General features: G+C 42.6%; 1 protein-coding gene across 1 annotated transcript in view; it reads left to right on the plus strand.

The window, feature by feature from the left end:
- The first annotated feature begins 310 nt into the window (after positions 1-310).
- The window catches only part of FAM160A1 (family with sequence similarity 160 member A1), a 227,718-nt gene continuing 201,289 nt past the window's right edge, over positions 311-26,739 (plus strand). Inside the window, exon 1 of the mRNA XM_032412990.1 lies at positions 311-528. The gene's annotated coding sequence lies outside the window, so the exon portion shown is untranslated. The remainder of the gene's footprint in view (positions 529-26,739) is intronic.

The following is a 26,739-nucleotide window of genomic DNA, read 5'->3' on the forward strand; positions in this document are numbered from 1 at the left end:
GTTTCCCTCCGAAGCTCCTCCCCCTTCACCCTGGAAACCAGTGCCAGGCGGCCGCGCGGCGGAGCCCGAGCCCCTGCGCACCTGGCGGCCGCGCGTCCCGGGGGCAGGGGCGGGGGCGGGGCTGGCGGCGGCCGGGGCGGGGCCGGGCTGCGCGCTCCCCTGGGCCGCCGTGCAGGTCGGGCCCCGCCCCGCCCCGGCTCGCCCCGCCCGCGCTCCCGAGAGCAGAGTTTGGAGGGGGGTAGTGGTGCGGGGCCCCGGATCCGCGCGGCTCGGCTCCCGCTGACGCACGGTCGAAAAGTTGCGCTCAAACCTTCTCCCTCCTCCTACTTTCTTCCTAGGGCCTGGCTGTTTGTGGAGTTGGAGCTGGGCGGGGAGGAACCGGCTCCCCACACCACCCGGTGCCCGGCGTCGGTGGCGACTCGGCGGCCCGCGTCCCCAGGACGGCGGCACAAACTTTCCCGGCTGTCTGGGGATACTTGTCGGGAGAGTCCCACACTTGGAGGGAGGAGGAGCCGGGTCCGCGCACAGGTACGTGGCATCCTGCTCTGAGCTTTGCGCTTGACGGATTCCTTTATTTTAGGGGCTTAAGGGAGGGGGGAGAGCAGACGGGTCCTTTTCTTGCATTCCTCCCCACTGGGCTGGAGGAGCAGGTTTTGGGATGGGGGTTGCGCTGGGAATATCCCAAACAAGATCGCTGCGTCGGGCCTCAGCACGGCGGGGAGGAGGTGGCTGCCAGAGCTGTGGGACCGGGCGTTCCTCGGTGACTGACCCCGGGGGAGAGGGAGCCAGCTTGTTTTGACGGCGAAAGATGTCATCGGGGCTCTCCAACTCGTTCCTTGGTCCCTGAGGCCAGAGAGCGGGGGTCCTACGGGAGGAACGGGCGGAGGCGGAGAGATCTAGGGCTCAGTTTTCCTCTCCAAGCCACCTCGCTCTTACACAGGAGACAGAGGTGGTGCCGCTCTGAGGTTGCAGTACTCTCCTGGTGTTAAGGACGGACTTGTTGGGTGGCTGTTGCTCAATTTCATAAGGTCTCTAATGAAACTGCGTTCAAGTCGTGGTAGTTGTTATTGGTGGTGTGCCTGCATGTCTGTCCGTCTCTCCCCCGCCTTGACTCCAACAAAGCTTCCTTGTTAACCCTGTTTCTGCTGGGGGAATGGAACTTGCAAGCCCGGCCAGAGAGAGGTGTTGGTAGCAGCCGTAGTCTTGTTTGCTTGGAACTTTGGGAATCACGTGAGCTTTGTTTCACCACCTGGACCCATCGGTTCTTAACTGAGCCAGCTTCCACCATGCAGCGAGTGCTGCAGCCTCCGCCATCGGGGAACGTCCCCGTTGGAGGAACGAGCCCCAGACAGAGGAGAGACAGCCGTGACGAGTGGTAGCAAGCCGACCGGTTGGGCCCACCCGCAGGCTTCTCTGGAAGGGCTCTGCTATCAAATTCATCTTATGAGGAAGTCATCTGCTCTCTGCTAATAGCCACAGCAGCCCTGATGAAATTATGTAGGTCATTGAAAAATAATTCCTGCTTAATCACCTTTATCCTGTTGATTAATGAGAGAAAAGATTTCCTCTCCTTAATGTACCATGCCTGCTTGGCAGGGTCACCCGCCTCACCTCAAGTTCACTTGTACACCTGGCACTAGACAGGCTGTTGTCCCTGCCAAAACCTAGCACACCCCAGTTGAAGTCTACATTTGGAGAACATTAGTGGTCACCTCTGGACAGATATTATGCAGGAGATCCAGCCCATGAATTTTAATGCTGCATACTTGTCGGCTTTAGATAACTTTTCAGATAATTAAAAGCTGGTTTCTTTTAGCTGCAGTTAATCCCTTTCCACAGAGCTCATAAGAATTGTGCCCATGCTTGTCTTGAAATGCATTAAGTTTGGGGTCCCATTTTTCGTTTGTCTTGTAGCTTTCAGAACAGGATTAAATTGTGTGGGGTGGGTCAAAAGGGCAAAAGAAACTGAGCCTCAGTGAACTAGATTCAGAGAGAAGTTTAGAGTGGTCTCATAATTTAGGCCCAACTGCCCAGCTAGCTTCCTTCTTTCCTCTACACAGAGACACTATAGGTTGTATTGCTTGTAATGTAGGCCTTTGAAGACTAGAAATCAAAGGACTGGAGTAATGCATCACTGGACAGTTCTGCATGATAATATCCCAAGTTTGGCTCTGAACACTTTCTCTACAAAGTTCATAGGAAGCCAATAGATAATGTCTGCAAATCAAAAAGCAGATGTGCAAACAAATTATGTAGAAATAGAGAGGTACAAATTAGAAGAAGCAAGAGTTGCCTGAGGAGGGACTTTTGAAATTTTGTTCTTGTATTACTTAAAATAAGATTTTGATAAGGAAGCTTCCTCTCCCTGCAAATATAAAACAACATTGCTTTCGGGCGCCTGGGTGGCTCAGTCGTTAAGCATCTGCCTTTGGCTTAGGTCATGATCCCAGGGTCCTGGGATCGAGCCCCGCATTGGGCTCCCTGCTCGGCAGGAAGCCTGCTTCTCCCTCTCCCACTGTGCCTCTCTGTCAAATAAATAAATAAAATGTTTAAAAAAACAAAACAAAACATTGCTTTCTCAGATCCATGCTTAGGTGCTTGATCTTTATTCTGTTTACACATGTTTCATAGGGCGGCAATACATGGGCCCTTTGAAGAATTGGGCACTCAGATTCTGGCCTTGGAACACAATTTCTACCTACTTCACTCTCTGTCTCAGCGACTTCCAACTCTTAGTCTCAGTAGAGGAATAGTGCTCAAGAGTGACCAGTAATGTCAGGGATTTCATTTATAGAGATCTGATCTCTTAGTAAAGACAAATAACTGAAAGTAACCTTTCTGTAGTGCTTCATGATCAGCAAAGTGCTTTGACATGTACTGTATTTGTGCTTTGTGATTTAACTGTTTTGTAGTAAGTACTGTTACATTTAGACTATAGAGGAGGAAAACGGGTAAGATTCAGAGAAAATAAGGAACTTTTAGGTACATACTTCTGTCAACCTTTTAAAAGGAAAAGGCTTAAAAAAAGGAAAAGGTAAGTAATTCAACCAGCAAAATTGAGTTTATTCAGGAGTGGCAGAGGAATTGCAGTTCGGGACAGGCAAAGGATGACGAACCGTAGGCAATTTGGGAGAACAAAGGAGGAGAGTGTCCTTTTATAGAGGAAAGGAGGAAGTTGGGAGGGGTTTGTTTTGAAGAAAAACACTTTGGAGGGCAAATGAGAGTTCTAGTGGTGGGGGCTTCTCACTGGCTGCAGGTGAGGGCAGCTTGCCGTGGCTGGGCTGAGAGGAGGCCTGCCTTCTGGATTGTGCAGGCTGCCACCATGAGTGGTATGGGTGTCAGAGCCCTCCTTCATGGCTTCCCAGTGCCAATTTTGAGGTTGGTTTCTTTAACACATTTTCACATTTCCCCCTTTTGGTCAAGATCTTTCTTTAAGAGCATCGCTGATCAAGAGTTGGGTCATCCTCCTTATTAGAAACATTTCTGTCCCTTGATGTGAGGAAGGACCTTTCCTGGGTGTTAGGTCTCATGTCAGAGGAAGTGCCCAGATTGGAAACTGTTGAGGCCACATTTAAGTAACAGGGGAAAGGTAGAAGGGAGAGTTCTCAGGCATTTCCCATCTAAAGTCTATATCTTATCAAGGTTGTAAGCATTGAAGATAATCTTGATGCATTGAGTCAGCATCCCTTACTGGGTACGTTGTTTCTACAAAGGTTTGACAGGCACCAGGTACAAAGCTTAAAAATGATTATATAAAAAAAGATGAGAGGAGCAGAATAATGACCCCAGTTTGTATAATAGTCCTAAACCAGGAGCCTAAAGCTGAAGGTAACTAGCCAAAGAGATCAAAGGACCATGGATCGTCACGTGGAATTTGTTGTAGCCAATATGCTTGTTCCTTAATTTTATGTATTTGGGTTTCCACTTCTTTGGAGGAATTTATTCTTGTGCGTCAGGTGCTTGCTATCACGTTTGTTCATTGGTGTGAGTACTTACAGTAGGGATAATTGCCCTTCCAATAGGGGCAAATCCGGAGTCATATATACCTCCTGGGAGTTCCTGGTTAAGACAGTGGTGAAGATTTAATGGGGAAGACCAATGAAAGGCTTCAGATTTATTGTGGATGTGCACAGAGACCGTTAGAAATTCTAGTAAGCATTGGCTTCCAGTCTACCAGCTGCCTAAACATTCATAGGCCCATTGAGAGGCCCGTTCTCCACAAAGGTAAAATCAGGTGGTGCATATAGGATTCCTGCTAGGGTTTGATTATTAATAGTGCTGTTCATTGGGATTATTTAGTTGGTCCTTTCAAGTCAAGGGTCAGTGGTGTTTGAGGAATAATTAGGGAGAAATCCTCTTGTTCTGTGGACTTTGTTCTTGAAGGCCATATAGAGAGGGGTTGTTTTGCGAGGGCAAGCCGACCTAAGGTAGTAGTGAGAATGGGCAACCGTATGGGTGGAATAGGTACAATTAGTTGTATTGAGAGTTACTCCAGGGGAGAGATCCAAGCAAGGTACAGGAAAACCTGGTTGTAGAAATTGGACTGAGTGACAGATATCCAGAGAGGTGCAGGTAGAGTTAGTGGTTGCAGTGGAGATGAAGGAGAGGATTGCTATGAGGAAGACTACACAGTCAGGACTGTATGGGAAGATCCAGCAGAAGCTGAACAATCAGAAAGGTTTCCCCCTTTTGTGAGGAATTGGGAAATGTGAAGGAGGGCATTGTCTCTCCAGGACAGAGAAGGAGAAACGGAGTAAGAAAAAGAAAGAATATTGACCTGCTCCCATCATCACGGGGAAAGCTATGTGCTTCAGCTGTTGTCTGCTTCAGTTCCTGGAAATCTTCAATTTGAGGTCACCCAGGTGGTTTGGGGGCTTTCTTTATAGGAGACACATGGATCCAGGAGTCCACTCCTTGGATTTTGGCTGCACAAGGATTGGTCAGTAATGCTTGATCAGGGCCTTTCCAGTGTTGTTGCAGAGAGTCTTTTTGGAGAGTTCTTTTCCAATAAACAAAATCCCTAGGTTGCAGGGTGTGGTGTTCGAGGTCTTCATTTCCCCGGAGTGCACTGTGAAGAGATTGCTCCACTAGAACATGATTATTTTCAAGGGATGTAATTAGACATTTGCCATACTGAAGTGTCTCTCCTTAAAGGCCACTGAGGTAATGGTCATGGGGTCCCGTGAGGCAGTTTACGTAAAGATGTTATGTTGAGAGTTAAAGAGTTCAACTGCATGTGGCACAAAGATGGTTCAGCGGGACCCCATGACCATTTCCTCAGTGGCCTTTACAAGAAGGGGAGTAGCAGGCATAGCTCTGAGGCATGGGGGTTACCCACAGGCCACAGGATCTAGTTGTTGGCTGTAACTGCTGTGGGCCGGTGGTGACCCCCATGCTTTTGGGTGAGTGCTCCAAGGGCACTCTCTTCTTTTTCATATACAAAAAGAAGAAAGGGAGTTGATAATTGGGGTGTCCAAGGGCAGGGTTTTTTTTTTTTTCCTAAACTTTAAGATTTAAAAAGTCATGTTATCTGAATCTTTCAGGTGATAGGGTCAGGTTTAGTAGTTTTTAACAAGGTGTATACAGGTTGGGCCAGAGGGGAAAAGTTTGGGACCCAGTTGCTGCAGTAGCCGGTTCAAGCAAGCCTCGCAGCTGATGTTTGATTTGGGGCTCTGGGAAGTTCAGGGTGCCACAAAGCCTGTCTGGCTCTAGATGCAGTCTTTGTTCGGAGATTAGATCTTCTGAATATCGTACTTGAGTGTGTACAAATTATAATTTTTTCTTAGAGAATTGATGTCCCTTCTTGGCCAGGAGTTTTAGCACAGGGATGCTATCTTCTTGTGAGGCGGCTTGGGAAGGGGAGCGGAGAAGTAAGTCATTCACATATTGTGTTAAAGTGGAGACTCCAGGGAACTTGATATCATCTGGGTCAGCCTTTAAAGCGTATAAGAAATAAGGGCTTTCAGTGAAACCTTGAGGCATTGCTATCCAGGAGTTTTGCTGTCCTTCCCAAGTAAAGGGGGGAGGTATTGACTTGTTTTAGCCACTGGGGTATTAGAAAAGCACTATATATGTTAATCAGAAAAAAATTTGCCCTCAATAGGGATGGAGGCTAATAAAGTGTCGGGGTTGGGGGCAACAGGTGACAACATGGCTCAGAGGTCATGGACAAGCTTTCATTATGGCCATTTACTTCCTTCCCAGGTAAAATAGGAGTGTTGCGGGGACTGGTGTAAGGGATAATGAGACCCTAGGCCTTATAGTCTTCTATTACTGAGTTAATGCCTTGAAGGCTCTCTTTATTTATATGATATTGATTAATTCAGGGGAGAGGTTTTGGGGGATCAGTTTGGATCTTAATAGGAGATACATTGTGGATTCTGTCAATATTAGTGGAGGATTTTGCCCATAAGGAGGATGGTAGCTGATCTAATAGGGACTGATAATTAGTGTCATGGTATTAGCTCAAGTGCTGCCAGGGATGGAGCAAATAAAAGATGTTAAAGGGTCATTTGATTCACTTAGTTGGCTATTTTGGTTGCTGTTTTCAAATTCTAAGATTGTTTCCCCTTTTCAGGAGAAAGAAATTCCTGCATAACCTTTTTCTAAGAAATCTTGGCTCAAAAAATGAGTAGTCATGGGGGACCTAAGGAGAAAAGGGTGGCTCTTAAAGAGAAAAGGGTCTCTTAAAGGGTCTAAGCAAAAGGGTTAGGTGCAGAGATAGGAACCTATTGAGGTTTATTAGAGACCCCACTGTTTGAACTGCTTTAGTACTTGGAGGCAGGGGCTGTTTAATGGGATGAGCACTGAGAATGTAGCTCTGGTTGTCAGTAAGGACAGAGAAAGATTCATTCCTAATCTGGAGAGTGGTTTCTCCAAGTTGACAAAGGGGAAGGATTGGTGAAAGCCCTTAGAGTTCCTTGGAGTCCTGTCATTTGGGATTAGGAGGACATTGGAAAGGATGGTTAGAGGGCTGAAGGCACCTGGAACATTTAAGTTTGTGGCAGTCTTTATTCTAGTGTCCTAGCTTTTTGTAATAATGGTGGAGATCAGGAAGCTTTTGGTTTTGTTTAGAGGCCTCCATTTGTTGGGGTTGAAAATTAAGGATTTCAGTGGTTCTTTTTTTTAGTTGAATCATCTTGGGCATGGGAGCTTGTTTGCTAAATTAACTAAATCTGGAGTCGACATAGATTCCCTTTTCATCCTTGTCCAATATCCCAGTTCAGCCCATTAATAAATGGAGTTAAAGCCTACCCGAGTGGATTTAACATCCAAAGGAAGATCAGAATTTTCTTTAAAAACAATTTGGAGCCAGCTATGATAATCATGTGTGGGTTCGTTGGACTACTGGGCACAGGCCTGAATCTTATTCCAATTGATTGACTTTGGGAAAGTCCTAGGAACTGCCAAATGAAGTAGTTTGGTTATTCTCTGAGCCTGAGCATAAAAATTAGGCATGGGGGGGGGGGGGTTTCTCTGTCCCCAGGTTGTAATTCTAAAGACTTTGAGGCATCATTCCACTTGGCAGTTTCATCCAGTGTTGGGCCTGGCCTTCACTGACAAGCATATTGCCTAGCTGACATAAGTCAGAGAAGCCAGGTTGATAACTTTGACTATATGAAGTTCCTCAGCAAATCCATGGGGGTCCTTGGTTACTTTGGGAAAATCTTTGACAGGCTCATAGTCCAGGGAACATAAGAAATTAGGGCTTCCCATTTGGATCCTCAGAGGGTCTGATTTTAAATCAGGTTTTAATAGGTTTGTGGGAGGAGGAAGTGGGGAGAGGATTGGAGAAATAGGGAAGTGGTGAGGGGATTGGGATTAGGAAAGTGGAGGGTATAGAGGAGATAAGGACAGTCCAGAAGGGAAAGGGGAAGCTAGCACTGGAGACAAAGAGGACAGGGGAGGGGAAAAAGGCCTCAGAAGCTTTCTTGTCTTCTTTTGCTTGTTTGTTCACCTCAGTTAATTTAGAAATGGTATTTTGTAAAAAGGCGATTTTAGAATCTTGGATATGTTTAGAAGCCTCCAGGTACCAACTAAAATAGGAATCCCATTCAGTCTATTTAATTTTAGAGTTGCGGTCTTCTAATTTGGTTGTGAAAAAAGCAGGTAAGGGGAGGTTGAAAGTTCCTTGTAATGGCCATTGGAGATCTGAATTATCTTTGGACAAGTTGGTCCATTTAATTAAGAATGCTCATGAGGAGAGACTATAGGTTTTGAACATAAAACCAGTCAGGGTCACAGAAGGAGGATCTCTTGAGAGAATTTAGGGGATTTGGATTCCATACTTCAAAACCAGAGGTTCAGGGACCCTGCTGGGTGGTTCCGTCGGTTAAGTGGCTGACTCTTGGTTTCGGCTCAGGTCATGATCTCATGGGTCATGGAATGGAGACCTGCGTCAGGCTCTGCCGTCAGCGGAGAGTCTGCTTGAAAGATTCTCTCCCTCTGCCCCTCCCCCTACTCTCCAGCCCCCCAAATAAATAAATTTTAAAAACAAAACAAAACCAGAGGTTCAGAAAACAAATGAGTACTCACCAAAAAGATGCCTTTAAGAAAACAGATCCTGAATAAAATCAGAGAGATAACCCAAAAGAAGGGAGTCTCCAAGAGGAGACTTACTGAATTGAAAGGAAGAAGACAACTCTTGGAAGTGGAGAGTACAAGGGGCTCCAGTGGGTTCCACACAGGGTTCTGGGGGCCATTAGTTTCTCAGGGGTTCCTCTCCTTCAGTTCCCACTTCTGACACCATGAAATGTCAACCTTTTAAAAGAAAAAAGGTAAACTATTCAGCCAGCAAAATTGAGCTTATTTGAGAATAGCAGAAAAATTGCAATCTGGGACGAGTAAACTATGGTGAACCACAGGCAAGTCCAGAGAACAAAGGAGGAGAGCATCCTTTTTTTGGAGTGGGGGGGTTGTAGGGTAGAGGGGGAGAGAGAGAATCTTAAGCAGGTTTCATGCTTAGCGTGGAGCCCAACTCAGGGCTTGGTCTTACAACCCTGAGATCATGACCTGAACCGAAATCAAGAGTTGGGTGCTCAACTGACCAACTGACTGAGCCACCCAGGTGCCCCCAGAGCGTCCTTTTATAGAGGAAAGGAAGGAGTTGGGAGGGGTGTTGTTTTGAACAAAAGTTCATTGGAGGAAAGTGAGAGTTTAAGGTGTTGGTGGCTTCTCATTGGCTGCAGGCGAGGACAGCTTCTTATGGCTGGGCTGAGAGGAAACCTTCCTTCTTCTGGATTTATCCAAGCTGTGACCATGAGTGGTACATGTATCAGAGCCCTGCTTTCATGGCTTCCCAACTCCAATTTTTTTTTCTTTTTAAAGATTTTATTTATTTATTTGGCAGAGAGAGACACATCGAGAGAGGGAACACAAGCAGGGGGAGCGGGAGAGGGAGAAGCAGGCTTCCTGCAGAGCAGGGAGCCAATGCGGGGCTCGATCCCATGACCCCGGGATCATGACCTGAGCCGAAGGCAGACACTTAACGACTGAGCCTCCTAGGCGCCCAACACATTTTCATAGTTTCCTCCTGTATATGGTGGACTCAGACCCAGATTCAGGATTTTTAATACAGAGGCCAAGCTTTCAATTTTTTGCCTACTACATTTTGTGAAGTGTTCAGATGTGAAATGAGATCTTATTTATTAACCAAAACATGACCTCACTGGGGACAGGACAGTATGTAAATATGTACACACATATATGTGTATGTAATTTTTATATTGTTTGCATCTTAACAGTGTGGCTGTACCTGGGGACATGGGGTAGGTGAATAAATGCCCCAATAGATTGAGAAAAGAACTTTTGATAATGTCTAAAATTGAAAAAAAATCAGGAAGTACTAATGTAAGTGTGTGATTTACAAATGTGGAAGTAATTACCAGAAGAAACATTTTCAAGAGTTGAAGGAGCTACTTTTGGGGAATGGAATTCAGGGGTGGCAAGGAGCCACACACGAGTCTGCTGTTTTGGGCTATGTACCTTTCAACTTTATACCTTATATTCTATGATGTGTGCAGGTATATAATTAAAAAAAAAATCCTTTGGCCAGGATAGTGTAAAGGTGTGTTTTCAGAATTTTAGAGCTGAAAGGACTATAGAGATGGTTTCTGCCCAGGTTTTTCATTTTGCAGATGAGGAAAGTGAGGTATGGGAATTCAAGTGTTTGTCAAGGTCCCGTGACGGTGGAGACAGACCTCTCCTAGTGCAAGTTCATACCCCTTTCCAGGCAGGTGGAAAATTTCCCCATGCTTGTTATTTCTCAGTTACCTTTCTAGGTAATTCTCTTTTCTGTTTTTATCTAGTTTTTACAGTGTTTGAATAGGTTACGGAACTGCCGATTCAAGAGTAGCTATCTCTAACTCCTCATATTTCCATTATGAAAAAGCTTCAAATATCTTTAGAGTCTGTAGACTCTGTACCTTTTTTGTTAATTCTGTAATAACTTTTAAGTAGAATTAGAGATACTTAATGCAGTTGCTCTGCAACTGTTTAGGAATCCAGTTAAACTTGATAAATACTGGAATTGGGGCTAAACTTTTATCCTGAGAAGCTATGACTAACAGGAGATGCTCAGAGGGCTTTTCCAGTATCTATGTGTGTTCCTTAATTTTGAAGTTCTAGGAATAAGGATATAACTTTTCTAAAATAGAGGGAGAGATGGATGTTATTTTAGAGGATTTATAGAAAAGTTTTGGGGCGCTTGGGTGGCGCAGTTGGTTGAACATCCGACTCTTGGTTTCAGCTCAGGTCGTGATCTCAGGCTCATGTGGGGCTCTGCACACTGAGCTTGGAGTCGGCTTCAGATTCTCTCTCCCTTTGTTCCTCCTACTCATGCTCTCTCTCTCTCTAAAATAAATAAATAAATCTTTAAAAAAATTTTTTTAACACCCTACATTTTCTCTTTATCCTAACTTCTCCTATTTTCCCTCGAAGTGTATCAGTAACTTAAAATAAAACTTTTCCTGATTATACACATAATATATTTTATTCATCATTCAAACATTATAGAAATATGTCATGTTTAAATTTAAAGTGCACTGTAATCTTATATGCTGGAGAAAGTGCTATATGGTTTTTCCTCAAAATTTATCTCCATATTACAATATTTTTTTTTTTTTTTTTAAAGATTTTTTATTTATTTATTTGAGAGAGAGAGAATGAGAGAGAGCAAGCACATGAGAGGGGGGAGGGTCAGAGGGAGAAGCAGACTCCCTGCCGAGCAGGGAGCCTGATGCGGGACTCGATCCAGGGACTCCAGGATCATGACCTGAGCCGAAGGCAGTCGCTTAACCAACTGAGCCACCCAGGTGCCCCTCTCCATATTACAATATTATTGTGATAATTACTACATGGGTATTACTAAACAACTTTCAACTTGGTTTTTATTTTTAGCTTAGTAGATCTTAAAGATTTTTTTTTTTTAATTTATTTATTTGACAGAGAGATAGCACAAGTAGGCAGAGCGGCAGGCAGAGGGAAAGGGAGAAGCAGGCTTCCCGCGGAGCAGGGAGCCTGATGTGGGGCTCGATCCCAGGACCCCGGGATCATGACCTGAGCCGAAGGCAGCTGCTTAACCGACTGAGCCACCCAGGTGCCCCTAGCTTAGTAGATCTTAAGAGTATTTCCATTATCATACATATAGAGCATTCTGACTGTATAATATTACATCACAGGTTATTTAAACAGTTTCCTATTGTTGGAAATTTGGGTTGTTTCCCATTCTTCTATATTAAGAACAGTGCGTTAGAGAACATTCTTAAAGTACACCTGTGTGAGTGTTTTCTGTAGGAAAGTTTTGTGAAGTCAAAGACAAGAAAATATTAAATTTCTCTAATTTATACTTCCTGTAATATGTTCTTCCATTTAAAATTATATTGGTACCTTTTTTCTTTATGTGTAAGACTGAAGATGGAAATGATTAATATGTGATCAGACCATGAAGCAGGAGGTCATAGTAGCAAAGGCCCTGAGCTTTTAGGTGAGTCTTACCTCATTTCCTCACATTTTAGGTTCTTTTTGGTTTTAATATTTTCCCCAAGAGAAGATAGTAATTGATAACAGCTATAAAAATACTCTGCAGTTGGTGGATGAGCTGCTAATTAGTTTTTATGGAGCATAGGTTTTTTTTTTTCCCCAAACATTTTCTTAAGAACATTATTCTAGGACATGCCTTTAAGGAGTTCAGAGGATCCACTAGGTTTTGCAGAATACAGAGTGAATGTATTTTAGCTCTTCTTGTATTGTTAGAGTTTACCTTTGTTGAAATATTGGTAATGGGTCAATTTTAAGATCTTTAGGTTTATAGAAAGTGCCAGGAATGGATTTTACTTTTCTGTATGTGAAAAATGTGAAATAAGATACTTTGGCTAAATTTCATGACTTAGGGTCATTGAGGCAGGAACATTTCAGGAATTCCTGTGGCAAAGTTTTTATTGACTATCTTAGAGAATAGATTAATATTTTCATTGAGTCCAAGCTTTGTTCATAACCATTAAATCAGAGGATTTTTAAAAGATTTTTAAAAAAATTTACTTATTTGAGAGAGAGAGAGAGCACAAGCAGTGTGAGGGTCAGAGGGAGAAGCAGACTCCCTGTTGAGCAGGGAGCTCAACGTGGGACTCCATTCTGGGACCCCGGGACCATGACCTGAGCTGAAGGCAGACACTTAACGACTGAGCCACCAGGGTGCCCTAAATTAGAGGATTATGTGTCATTCCTCAAAATGAGTGTCTTCTGTTTGGTTTGTGTTCGTAGAACTTGTACTTGGAGTTCATCCATTTTAGGATTTTCTTTGTAACATATCAAAATGAGTATAGAAAAAAATATATGTCTGTATAAACACATATGTGTATATACACATATATATACATGCATGTATTCACGTGTAAGTATATAGTGATATAAGCTGTATTTTAAAAATGCCTTTAGTAGGTCTGTTAGCATGAATATTTTGTGTATCTTCAAAATGATGTCTGTCCAGGGACACCTGGGTGGCTCAGTCGTTAAGTGTCTGCCTTTGGTTCAGGTCATGATCCCAGGGTCCTGGGATGAGTCCTGCATCGGGCTCCCTGCTCAGCGGGGAGTCTGCCTCTCCCTCTGCCTGCCTCTCTCTTTCTCTCTCTGACAAATAAATAAATAAAATCTTAAAAGTAATGATGTCTGTCCATATTTGTTTTATTAGGGGAAATGTTTCTTGATTTTTTTTTTTTTATGAAAAATTTTCTTTCTTATTTAAAATTTTTAAAAAGATTTTATTTATTTATTTGACAGCAAGAGAGGGAATACAAGCAAGGGGAGTGGGAGAGGGAGAAGCAGGTTTCCCGCGGAGCAGGGAGCCCGATGCGGGGCTCGATCCCAGGACCCTGGGATCGTGACCTGAGCCGAAGGCAGACACTTAATGACTGAGCCACCCAGGTGCCCTGAAAAATTTTCTTAATAAAACTATTTCTTAGGACATGGAGTACTTTATAGTTTTTGTATGCTCTTATTTTGATCTTTTTTGGGGAAGATGCAGCCTGTCTAATGTATCCTTGATTATTGTCTCTTCTGTAACATGAGGTCAGTTTTTTAAGTTGAGTATTTAAAATCTCTTATTTGTGTATATTACAAAATGTTGACATTTTTGCTTATTTTAAGCAAGACGTAGTCACTTAAATGCATGTGAAAAAATCTGACGAGACTTTTGTTGGCCTTGATTTGCTTCAGGAAACACTGTTTACCTGAGTTGTATTAAACACTTAATGGTTAATGCAGATTTCTTATCAGCTTGATTAAGTTTGACCTTCTCTGATTTTCTTCCTGGTACTTCGCCCCCGTGTGACCGTTTAGGACCTTGCACGTCCTATTTGAAAGGCAGACCCTAGCGTTGCGGCAGATGAATCCACTCCTTACTTGTGTTTAGGTATCTGGGGCCTGGTTGTGTTGCTGCCTCCCTTTTTTTGCCTTAAAGTAATCCTACCTCTTGATCATGGTCTAGGGTTAGTTTGTCACTGAGGAGTGGTCATTCCTTCACAGTGAATCACAAACAGAGTAGGTTTGATGAGGCTTCCCGACTCAAGCCTGACTGACTCAAACTGCTGTCCTCTGAGCTTGTCAGTATAGACATGCCTGGGGCAAACTCTCAACTTGGCTGTCTTCCTTACCTGGATAATTTATAAATCCGCATCCTCCTCTCTGACCTTTGGAACCTTAGGCTTGCTTCTCCAGTTCCTGTTGGAGAGGTCTATATTTGGATCCAGACATCAAATTAAACTATAGGGTGGCACTTAATTAACTCTGCATCTTAATCACCTAGCAGAGTACCTTATATCGAATGGAATCCTGTACATGTTTATTTGTTGATGATCTACCTCTTACTATCACATGGTCAATTATAATATTTTTTATCTGTTTTTGTTTCCAGTTTTTCTTTCTCTAATCCATTTTCATGCCACAGTCAGTTTGATTTTATAAAGTACGGCTCTGCGCATGTCACTGCTCATGGTCCTTATAGTCTACTGGTAATGACTCAACTCAAAGTGGGATGATTAATTTTACGTGCCAACTTGACTGGCCCAGATATTTGGTTAAACAGTATTCTGGGTATGTCTGTGAGGGTGTTTCTGGATGAGATTAACATTTGAAGTGGTATACTGAGTAAAATAGGTTGCCTTTGTCATTATGGGTGGATCTCATTGTCTGTTGAAGACCTGAATTGAACAACAAAAAAAAAACGGAGTAAGGAAGAATTCACACTCTTTGCCTGACTGTCTTTGAGCTAGGCCATCAATCTTCTCTGCCTGTAGACTCAAACTTGGACTAGAACTTGAGCTATATTATTGGCTCTCCTGCTTGCTGACTGTAGATTGTGAGACTTCTCAGCCTTCATAATTGCATGAACCAATTCCTTATAATAAATATCTCTGTCTGGTGTGTGTGTGTATAAAATCTTCTATTGGTTCTGTTTCTCCAGAGAATACTGAGTGATACGCAAGGCATCCATCTGTGATCTGGTGCCCTGTGCCGATCCTGTGCTCTGGTTGCCATGCTGGTTGTTCTCATTCCTGAGCACATCCTACCTCTTCTTTTTTGTCCAACTCTGCTGGGAGTAGCCTTTTCTCTTTCTAATTATTTCAACGATGTGTGTTCTTCAAAGCCCAGTTCAGAGCCTGTGTCCTCCTTTAAGCCTTTCTTGGCTATCTCTTGCTGTAGCAATTTCCTGGCATGTGAATCTCTGGATTGAAATCTTACAAACTTAGTCATTTGATGCCTTGTAATGTTATCTTTTATATATTTGACCTTCTTCTAGATTATAAATTCCTTTAGGATCCGGACCAAACTCTGTACTTCCAAATTCTCCACTGTTCTTGATGTTACCTTTCACTTAGTAGGGGGCTGGTGAATGTTTACCTGTTTTTTTTTTAAGCACCAAGATCTACTTAGGGAAGGAAAGGCCAGCGTTTTGGGCTTGCATGCCCACACTCTATCTTGAGCCCATGGAATAAACATGTAGTTCATTTTCAGTGGGACCCAGAAATCTTCATCCATGGCAGTGCTGCAGGGAGACTCCGCCAGTTGTTTGGGGTTGTTACCGGAAATGAAACCCATATATCATCCTTGACCTAGAGCCAACTTTTCTTAAGAACAAAACTGAGTCCTAAAGTCCTGGTGAATTAGCCCGTTCCTGAGTTGCTGGTTTGCAACTACTCTTTTTTTTTTTTTTTTTAATTTTTTTTAATTTTTAATTTTTAATTTTTTTTAAAGATTTTATTTATTTATTTGAGAGAGAGAATGAGATAGAGAGAGCATGAGAGGGTCAGAGGGAGAAGCAGACTCCCTGCCGAGCAGGGAGCCTGATGTGGGACTCGATCCCGGACTCCAGGATCATGACCTGAGCCGAAGGCAGTCGCTTAACCAACTGAGCCACCCAGGCGCCCTTTTTTTTTTTTTTTAAAAGATTTTATTTATTTGTTTAACTGACAGAGAGAGAGAGACAGCTAGAGAAAGAACACAAGCAGGGAGAGTGGGAGAGGGAGAAGCAGGCTTCCCGCCAAGCAGGGAGCCCGATGCGGGGCTCGATCCCAGGACCCTGGGATCGTGACCCAAGCCGAATGCAGCTGCTTAACCAACTGAGCCACCCAGGTGCCCCGGTTTGCAACTAGTCTTGCTGTCCTCTGCTTTGCTCTTGTCTCTTGTAATTCCCTTTGCTCTGCCTCTGGCTAAGTCTTTTTATATCTTCTTCTGTAAATATGCTATATAGCACATTTTTGTCAATAATTTTGAACAAGGGGGGAGGAGAAGAAATATGAAAATGAGCTATATGTTCCTCAGCGATTTGGATTTATCAAATTTTATGCAAATTTTATTCACTCAGAGTATGATTGTCCTCATTTTTCCTGCAATTGAATGTCGTTTTTGAGGAACACCATTCAAGATCTGACATCCTTCTGTTCTTCAGCTCATCTTTTAAGCTCAAAATATTGGAAACCCTCTATACTCTCCATCCTCCTTAGTCTGCTCTCCTGCACATATCTTCTAACATACTAGAATTTACTTATTTATTATGTGTATTGTTTATTGACTTTCTCCCTGAGTAAGAATATAGAGCTCCATGAAGTACAGGAATCTTTGGCTATGTTAGTATTGGCTTTCTTTGGCCACATATCCCAAGACATAGACCCATGCCTGACACTGAAGACACATTTGTTGAAATGAGTGGGAGTTTGCTGATTTGGAGCTCTTCACCCCCTATCATTTATTGCTTTGTTGCTTAGCCTTTCTCTTGTATCCTCTGAAAAGTCTCCCCTCTTTCCTTCCTGTTAACTGAAGTTCACTTCTGTCCAACCAGGTCCTTTCAAACCATATAACTACCTATTCCTCAGATCTGTGCCTTTGTAATAGTCACGTCATAACAGGAGGAATTTATAGTCCCTTGGCTGTTCATGGTTTACAAAGCACTTTTACATATATGGTTTCATTTCCGTATATGATTACATATATGAGGTATTCTTGAGTGTGAGACAACTTTGCATTCTTGAGGGTCTTTCACCAAAGTATGCAACTTAGCAAAATCCTGTCTCACCAAGAGATGCGTTCTTCAGTGTGTGCTGGGCATACCTCCCCTTGGCTGTGTTGTTGCAAAATGATACGTGAGGAGTGTGCCTCTTTGACATCTGCTGGCCTTTTAGTTAGTTAGGGACAATCATTCTGTTCCCCAGAAGAATGCCTGTGTGGTGTAAAGTCCTCAAGGAAAGTGATAAAAATGAGAAAGGGTAGAAAAGAAACAGACAACGACCAACATACATTTATGGGAATCTTTTTCATGGAAGATACTTGGCTAGATGCTGAAAAACTGTTGCCTCAAAGTTAATTTGCTAGCAAGAGCTACATGTGGATCTGTCCAGCAGAAATAGGAGACATAAGCATGGGGTTGAGAACGTTGGCCTGAAGGATGCAGATCATGTAGGGGTGAGAACTGGTGACTTTCAGATTCTCTACCAGTAAGTTGCCTTTACTATCTTGGCCTCTCTCCTCCTGAGCTGTGAAGATGAAAGAAACCATTTTCTTCCTAAAGACCTTCTGTTCTTGCCTCCAAGCCATGGGGGTGCTCGATAACTATTAGCATCTAATGATGGCACAGGAATATTCCTCTGAGCAATTGGAGAGCTGTAGGCGTGTCACACACTAACAGGTGCTCACAAATCTCTTTTTGCTGTTTTGAAATATCACTGCCAGGGGAGTTGTATACAACTTGTTCTGACAGAGTGGTCTTAAATATTCATTCCTTTTACCTATTACTTTAAGAGAAATGCCAGCATTTTAGTCTTCAGGCTGCCAGTAGCAATTTTGGCAAAATTGTATTACAGCTTTTTCAAGATACTTATTTTCAGATAGCTCATATATTTACACATTAATATGTTAATGTTATTGTTAATGATGGAGGAAAGGCACTATGAGGTTAGTGGAAACTCAGGGGTTAAATGGAGGTCTCTGATCATTTGTGCTCTCTGGTAAGTTCAGTAGCAAGGACTTATTACTGTGGAAGGCAGGATGGCAACTTAAATTCGAATCTGTTTTGAATCCCTGCTCTGCCATTTAGTAAATGTGTGATTTTGGACAAGTTATTTTCCTTTGATGAACCTTAGCGTCCCCATGGTTAAGTGGAGATAAGAATGCCAATCCCAGGGAGTTTTTGTGAGGGTCAAATAAAATAACAGCTGTGAAGTGCTTAGCATGGAAGTAAAAAAATCAATGCATGGTAATTGTTATTTATGTATGGAGGCTCAATTAGCACCATTCTAGAGACTGGGGGGGGGTGCGGTCAAGGGGTGTGTAAAATATATGTCTGCAAGGCCACAAAAGATGGCAACAGATATGTAATTGACACATAAAAAATCAGGACAGTAGGTAATGAAGTGTCATTTGTACAGAAAGTACAATAAGAAACAAGACAGAGGTTACTGTGGTCAGAGTTTTCAAGAATCATGGTGGGGATTGTATCAGGAATTCTTTGGTCATAAATTATAGAAATTAAACTGTATGGAAGGGGAATTTATTGGCTCACATGGCCAAAGTATGGGACAAGTGACGTGAGTCTCTGGGAAGCCAAAACTGAAAATTCCTGTACCACCAAGACTCTGTCTCTTACCTCTCCTTCTCTCTAGGTCAGTTCCCTCCACGTGGCTGGGGCATGGCTGGGGCATGGCTGGGGCATGGCTGCCAGCAAGCCAAAGAGCAGCCAGAAAGGGGGCCTGACCTTTTCCCTTAGTCCAAATCTCAGAATCCCAGGATTGTCTCTGGTTGACCTCTCTTGGGTGACATGCTTGTTCTTTATGGCCAGTGGCACAAATAATCTGGTAAATGGTAGCCCCATTTAGAAATACATAGTTGGGGGATGCGCCTGGGTGGCTCAGTCAGTTAAGCATCTGCCTTCGGCTCAGGTCTTGACCTCAGGGTCCTGGGATCGAGTCCCGCATCGGGCTCCCTGCTCAGCGGGGAGTTTTCTTCTCCCTCTGCCTCTGCCTGCAGCTCCCCGTGCTTGTGTGCATGCTCTCTCTTTCTCTGTCAAATAAATAAATAAATAAAATCTTAAAAAAAAAAAAAGAAATACATGGTCGGGGTGGGGAAGAGGAACGGTTTCCTAAAAAGGATTGTACTTTTCTCAGAAGTAAGGAGGGGTGTTGGACAGCCAGAGCTGGTGTTTTTACTCCTGGCGGAGGAAGAGGACAGCTTTAGTGGGTTGCAGGGAGAGAGGCAGATGTGAAGAACACTAAACCAGAGGCACAGAGTGTGGAATGAGAAGATGATTTGTATTAGTGAAACAATAAAGTAGACTCAGAGCGAATGGTTTGGAGTGGTTAGTTGAGGAGTTTGGAATGATCTGATAGGGCATAGATCCTAAGAACTGACATCAATTTGACGTGTTATACTGGATCCTGGCTTTTATTTAATAATAGGTTTTACATTGTAGGAAAAGTATTTGAATTGGTAACTTGAGAACTAAGTTGAATGCAGTTGGAAAGTTACACTCAATGAGCATAGACAAGGTGGTCTTTGTAGTCAAACACTTTGTTGTGTTCGTCCTGGCACTCCCTTAAAAATTAGATGTTATCAAGCATATTTATAGTACCTTTCCTGGGGGAAAAAAAAGGCCAAAAACCTGTATTTCAGAGTAACCAAATAGTTTGAAAAATACCGTGTTTTTAGAAGAATTCTAGCTAATAAATGCAGAAGGAATGATAAAATATAACCATTTTGTTACTCCTAATGAAATAATAGATCTAGAGAATGGTCACCAGTGACTAGGAGTCAAAGGCTGATGGCAAACTTTATAATGATGGATTAGGCTAATAACCCCTGAACCCACTGATCAATCTTAACGTTACAAAAAGAGAGAGAAGTAGATACTACAGGCCTCCTAATTTGATGTGATAGGAAATATACAGAACCATCCATGAAGTTTCTTGTTTTATTTTTTTATTTTTTTGTTTTTTATTTGAAGATTTTATTTATTTATTTGACAGAGAGAGACACAGCGAGAGAGGGAACGCAAGCAGGGGGAGTGGAGAGGGAGAAGCAGGCTTCCCGCAGAGCAGGGAGCCCGATGTGGGGCTCGATCCCAGGACCCTGGGATCATGACCTCAGCCGAAGGCAGATGCTTAACGACTGAGCCACCCAGGCACCTAAAAGTCCATAGCAGTGCCTTGGTGGTTCAGCTGACTGTCTGACTCTTGGTTTCCACTTGGGTCATGATCTCAGGGTCCTAAGATTGAGCGAAGCCCTGCGTTGGGCTCTGGGCTCAGTGCAGAGTCTGCTTGTCTCTCTCCCTCCCCTTCTGTCCTTTCCCCCTGCTTGTGCATGAGTGCATACTCTCTCTAAACTAAAAAAAAAAAAAAGAAAGGAATAATAGTGGTATTATTATTTTAAAGAGTCCTTATTTCTTAAAGATGCATAGTAACTTTTTTTTCGGTTTATATGGTTTGGTATTAGTTTCCTATGGCTACCTTAGCAAATCACCACCTACTGGGTGGATTAAAGAAGAGAAATTAATTTTCTCATAGTCGTGGGGGCCAGAATTCTAAACTGAAGGTGTTGGCAGGCCATGTTCCTCTGAGGTGCTAGGGGAGGCGTCCTGTGTCTTCCGGCTTCTGGTGGCTGTCCTTGGCTTATAGCTGCACCTCTCTGCTTACTCTCACATCCCCCTCTCTGTGTGCATCTGTGTCTGATCTCCTTCTGCCTCTCATGAGAACACGTGATTGCATTTAGAGCCTCCTTGGGTAAATGAAAATAAATTCCTCCTTAAAGTCCTAGATTACAGTCACACCTTTTGCTATAGAAGGTAGTATTCACAGCTTCTGGGGATTAGGAAGTGATCTATCTTTGGGTGCCATTTATTCTGCTTAGTTTAGATATGGTATATGAGATTTGCTTTCACTTTCAAATGACCCAGTGGATGCAAGGAGTGCCAGTAAGAGATTATGATCGGCTGAATTAGGATTGGCCATAAATTGTTAATTTTTTTTCTAAAGATTTTATTTATTTGAGAGAGAGAGAGAGAGCACGAGCGGTGGGGAGCGGCATTGGGAGAAGCAGACTCCCCGGGGAGCCCGATGCGCGGCTTGATCCCAGGACCCTGGGATCATGACCTGAGCCAAAGGCAGACGCTTAAGTAACTAAGCCACCCAGGTGCCCCCATAAATTGTTAATTTTTAAGCTGAGTGATGGCAGTTCATTGTACTGTTCTCTCTCCTTTTATGTGTTTGAAAATTGCCATAATAAAAAGTAAAAACAAGAAAGGTAAACTCTCAGAGCAGGATTCCTTAGTAATCTGTTACTCTCAGCATCCGGACAATATATCACATTAACCTCAGATAAACACAAACCTCAATTTTTTCCTGTTAATGAGAATTAGGTGTGAGATTCCTAACATCCTGGTGAATCCTTCAACTTTTCACTACCTTTTTAGACATTTCTTTGTGCTTCTCAAGAAACATGAAGGATGAATGAAAATCGGTTTACTTGGAATCAGAAATTTTTTTTTTTTTTAAAGATTTTTAAAAAATTTATTTGACAGAGAGAGACACAGCGAAAGAGGGAACATAAGCAGGGGGAGTGGGAGAGAGAAGCAGGCTTCCCATGGAGCAGGGAGCCCGATGCGGGGCTCGATCCCAGGACCCTGGGATCATGACCTGAGCCGAAGGCAGTCGCTTAACGACTGAGCCACCCAGGTGCCCCTGGAATCAGAAATTGTAAGATGTAAGATGACCTGAGGTTTAGCTAAGTCCTTTTTCTCTTCTACACTAAAATCTTGGTGATTGTGTGACGTGGCATGGTTGTCTGTGAAGACTCATGGGCAAAGTAATTTATTGTATTATAATATCTTTCCCAAGCAGATGAAATTATAAAAGGGGTAGCATTTTTATTATAGAACCTAACTTTCAACTCTGTTTTCATGTGATCATAAAATGTCTCAGTGACCCACAACCTGGTCCATAGAGTACATTCCCTGGCATAGCTCTGTAGTAATTAATATTTTTCTATGAATTACTCTTTTAGGTAGTACTACAGTGTTATAAGGCTTGAGAAATCTAATCTATTTTATTGTTTTTTCCCCCAAATAATGAGATTTTTCATGATTGCTCCTTCTCACCCCATGCCGGAAAGATTTAAAATTATACCTTAAAAATAACCACATGACTGGCACCTGGGTGGCTCAGTCAGTTAAGCGTCTGCCTTCGGCTCAGGTCAGGATCCCAGGGTCCTGGGATCGAGCCCCGCGTCGGTCTCCCTCTTCAGCGGGGAGTCTGCTTCTCCCTCTGCCTCTCCCCCTGCTTGTGCTCTCTGTCTCTCAAATAAATAAATAAAATCTTAAAAAAAAAAAAACAACCACACAATGATGTAGAGCGCAGCATTTCTCAAAGAGCTATGTGGCATATCAAAAATACAGTATTTCTCAAAACACTGCTGTATGCCCAATTCAGCCTTAAGTGTATGTGCTATAAATGATAATGGCTGTTAGGATACTGTTGTAGAATATTCAAGTTACTTTACGTATACTTGAGTACCTTAATTTTCTTTTTGTTTTTTTTAAGGGAAGGAAAACAAATTCATGTGCAGAATCTCTGATCACATAATGCCTGGGTCATGACTTCAGTCACCAAAAGCAGCATGTCTAAAAGTGCATTTAGCCTTTAGAAGTCAGTTTATTGACATTACCGTGGTTTTATAGTCTTTCCTTGGTGTTTTTCATATTGAATTTGTTCCTTCCCAAGTTAAAAGCTGCATTTTGAAGGGTTGGTGTAAACTGTAGTTGCGAAATCTCAGAATTAGACTGTCTTTTTTTAGCTCATGGAATTAGAACTTAGCTGGTACATTTGTTGTTGATATATGAGACTACTAAAACCCAGTTCCTTCTTTTATGTTCGTTCTGAGCTGCGGTACAAATTGGTCTGTATAAGTCAGACAAAAAAAACACGTGGCAGAAATTAGACTTTTTGTGGCATATGTGTTCAGATAGTCTAGAAGGCTGACTACATTTTGAACTTATTATATTGCTATGACATTGTCTCCAGTCTTACAGGAAAGCCGTATTTCTTTGGAGGGTGTGGACTGGAGGTGGCATATTGTAGTAACATAGATATAAAAATAACTTTTCCATGTGGGTAAAGTCATTTGTGAAAGAATAGATTTAAATCCCTGCAAGCCTCTTGGGTGCTGTAGTTGCTTACTAAATGGTTTATTATAAAACTTGCTGGTGATTATTAAATTTCTCAGCCATTCCATCCTTTAAGAGTTGTAAAATCACCCAATTTATGTACCCTGCAATAAAGGAGAAGTGATGTATGGAAATAATCAAGATAGTGGTTTACATTTCACTTGGTACAGTATCATGATAATCTGTTCGGCATTTTTTAGTGTATGCTTACGTGCAGGGAAGAAATATTTACTCAGTAATATTCTTTATGAAATAGGTTCTCTTATTCACCAGTTGTAGCATAATTTTTCAGGAACCCACATTTTTATATCAAATGAGTTACTTCTTAAGTTTTGTTTTTTTCTTTGCTACTTTTTCTTCTTCATTTAAAAGAAAACAAACTATGATGTAGAAAGCTGATGGAAAAAGAATCCTAGCATTTGAATGATGCTTTTTGGTTTGCAAATAATTAACAAATAAGGAACTCTTAGGCAAAACCAAAGTATCATCTTTGACTAAATCACGGAGAATACCATCCAACCCTTTATCGAGTTGACATCCTTGGTATCTCTCAAGTCCATTCATTTCTTTAATCTGCATTAACTCTACCCTCTCTTCTAGATGATTACAGTAGTCTCTAAACTGGTCTTCCTACTTCTACCCTGTCTACTCTCCAATTGGTTCCTCATTCCAGCCTTGGTGATATGTGTGTATGTGTGTGTATATATGTATATATATATATGTATATATATTTATTTAAAAATTCATTTATTTTGAGAGAGAGCATGTGGGGGGAGGGAGAGGGAGAGACATTCCTAAGCAGACTCTGCTGAGTTGTGGAACCTGACACGGGGCTCGACCTCATGACCCTGAGATCACGAATTGAGCTTAAACCAAGAGTTGGACATTTAAATGACTGCTCCACCCAGGTGCTCCTGGCCTTAGTGATATTTAAACAATGCAGATTTCATGGTGTCATTTTCCTTCCCCATTGTCCCTCCCATTTTAGGAGGCTTAGGGCTTCTCGTTAAGGTAAAGATCCTTATGTGTGCCAGGCTCTGAAGGGTCCAGCCTGACTAGCTTGCCAGCCTGTCTCATACCCTTCTCTCAGTAGCTCACAATACTTTAGCACCACTGTCTTTCAGTTCTTAATGTGCTCATACCCTTTTAAAAAGCCACAGAGTCTTTGCACATGCTGTTCACTACTCAGAGTGTCATTCCTCCCTACCCTTACTATCTCCATATGTCTCCCTATCAGTCCCCTTTGCTTAATTAGTTAACTCCTATTTATCTTCAGCTCAAATCGTCTTTCCTCGGGGAAGCCTCTTTATACGAGTTGGGTCTCACTCTTACAATGAATCTTTCTTACATCACCATGAATCTTTTTCTCTCCCATTGGACTTACTGGTTATAATTTATGTGCTTATGTAAATTGTCTTTGTAAGGGCAGGTGGTGGGCCTGTTTTTGCTCACCATTATATCTCCAGCATATACCTATATCTTTAGCATAGTACCTAGCACATGTTAGGTGTACCATAAATATTTCTTGAATGAATGAAAAACATGAGAAGAAATGGTATCAGACATAGCTGTTCCCTAATTGATTAAGCACATGCACAGTGCCAATACCAAAGACATTGTAAGAAGTGAAATATGGCTTTCAAAGAGGTCATCTGGGGAGGTTGCCTGCTTATTCTGTAGCTGCTGCTGTTGGAAAGGAATTCTGGAACAATTTAGGAATTGTTGTTATTTATTTTATTTTTTTAAAAAGATTTATTTATTTATTTATTTTTCTCTCCCATTGGACTTACTGGTTATAATTTATGTGCTTATGTAAATTGCCTTCGACAATTTTTGAATAATTTATGTGCTTATGTAAGTTGTCTTCGACAGAGAGAGAGAGAGAGAGAGAGCGCTCACGCACACACAGAGAGGGGGAGCGGGAGAGGGAGAAACAGGCTCCCAGCTGAGCCTGGAGCCCGATGTGGGGCTGGATCCCAGGACCCTGAGATCATGACCTGAGCCGAAGGCAGCCCCTTAACTGACTGAGCCACCCAGGCACCCCTAAGAATTCTTCTTAGAGGGAGTTTACAACCAGTTAATAAAAGTATTTACCCTTTTGATTAAAAATACCCAGCTTGTGGGCACCGGGGTGGCTCAGATGGTTGAGTGTCTGTCTTCGGCTCGGGTCATGATCCCAGGGTCCTGGGATTGAGTCCCGAGTTGGGCTCCCTGCTCAGCGGAGAGCCTGCTTCTCCCTCTGCCTCTCTCTCTCTGTCTCTTATGAATGAATAAATAAAATCTTTAAAAAAAAAAATATACAGGGACACCTGGGTGGCTCAGTTGGTTAAGCGACCACCTTTGGCTCAGGTCATGATCCTGGAGTCCTGGGATCGAGTCCCACATCAGGCTCCCTGCTCAGCAGGGAGTCTGCTTCTCCCTCTGACCCTCCCCCGTCTCATGTGCGCACTCTCTCTCTCATTCTCTCTCTCTCAAGTAAATAAATAAATAAAATCTTAGAAAAAATATCCAGCTTGATGGGGTGTCTGAGTGGCTAAGTTGGTTAGTGTCCAACTCAGGTCATGATCTCAGGGTTGTGCGATTGAGCCCTGTGTCGGGCTCTGTGCTCAGTGTGGAGTCTGCTCGAGATTCTCTCTCCCTCTGCCCCTCCCCCCTATCTAGAATAAATAAATAAATCTTAAAAAAAATATCCAGCTTGATGATTCTAAATGTACTGCCAACTTACAGATACGAAATTCCACTTTCAAAGAACCAAATTTGCCACAGTTAAAAATTTCAAAAGGTTGTTATATACATGAAGGCAGCCTTAAAAGAATTGTTGCTAAGATATGTTGAGCATTGGCGGGCATTTTTGTAATCAGCATGTAGTCTTTGAAGGAGCTAATATTCCTGTGGATGTGTGGGTTTTGCTATGTTTCCATTAAAACTTTTCACGAAGTCACTCTTCATGTTGAAAGGATGTTTCACATTTGCTTCTGGCCATCAAGGCAAAGAGGGATGCATTTTAAGTCATTCACTTCATCTTTGTGCTTTTCATCCTTCACGGGGCGAAATGAGTCCTGCAAAATTTGTTTTTTTACCAGAGAGGAATGTAATAGGGGATTGAGTTAACTCTTATAAAGTGCTTTAAATTCCTTAGATGTTGAGTTCTGTGTCTTGCAGAAGTCCCTGTTAGTAGGAAAGATCACAGAACTGGGACCATATTCTTCCACTGGAAAGTATCCGGGATTCTTGCCAAGTTCTATTCAAGATTATTTATTCAGTATTTCTCTTGATTTAGTCTTCAGCGCTTAACCTCTCTTGTGCTAGGGATTGCCCTTTTACCTCCTGATTTCGGAAAGAAGTTGTGTGTATTCCCTTTCCCTGATAGCTTAAGTCAGCATTGATCTTGAGCAGAAAAAACTGAACTCAAATGACCCCACATATGTCTATGTCATTTAGTCTCTGGGAATGCTCTGGGATATACCCAACTGATAACTGCAGCTACTGAGGTTCGTCTTGGAGCAGGAACTGCCCCATTCAGGTCACCTTTAGCCCTGTAC

Source organism: Phoca vitulina, unplaced genomic scaffold, assembly GCF_004348235.1.
Source record: "Phoca vitulina isolate PV1807 unplaced genomic scaffold, GSC_HSeal_1.0 scaffold14, whole genome shotgun sequence".
Classification (NCBI taxonomy): Eukaryota; Metazoa; Chordata; class Mammalia; order Carnivora; family Phocidae; genus Phoca; species Phoca vitulina.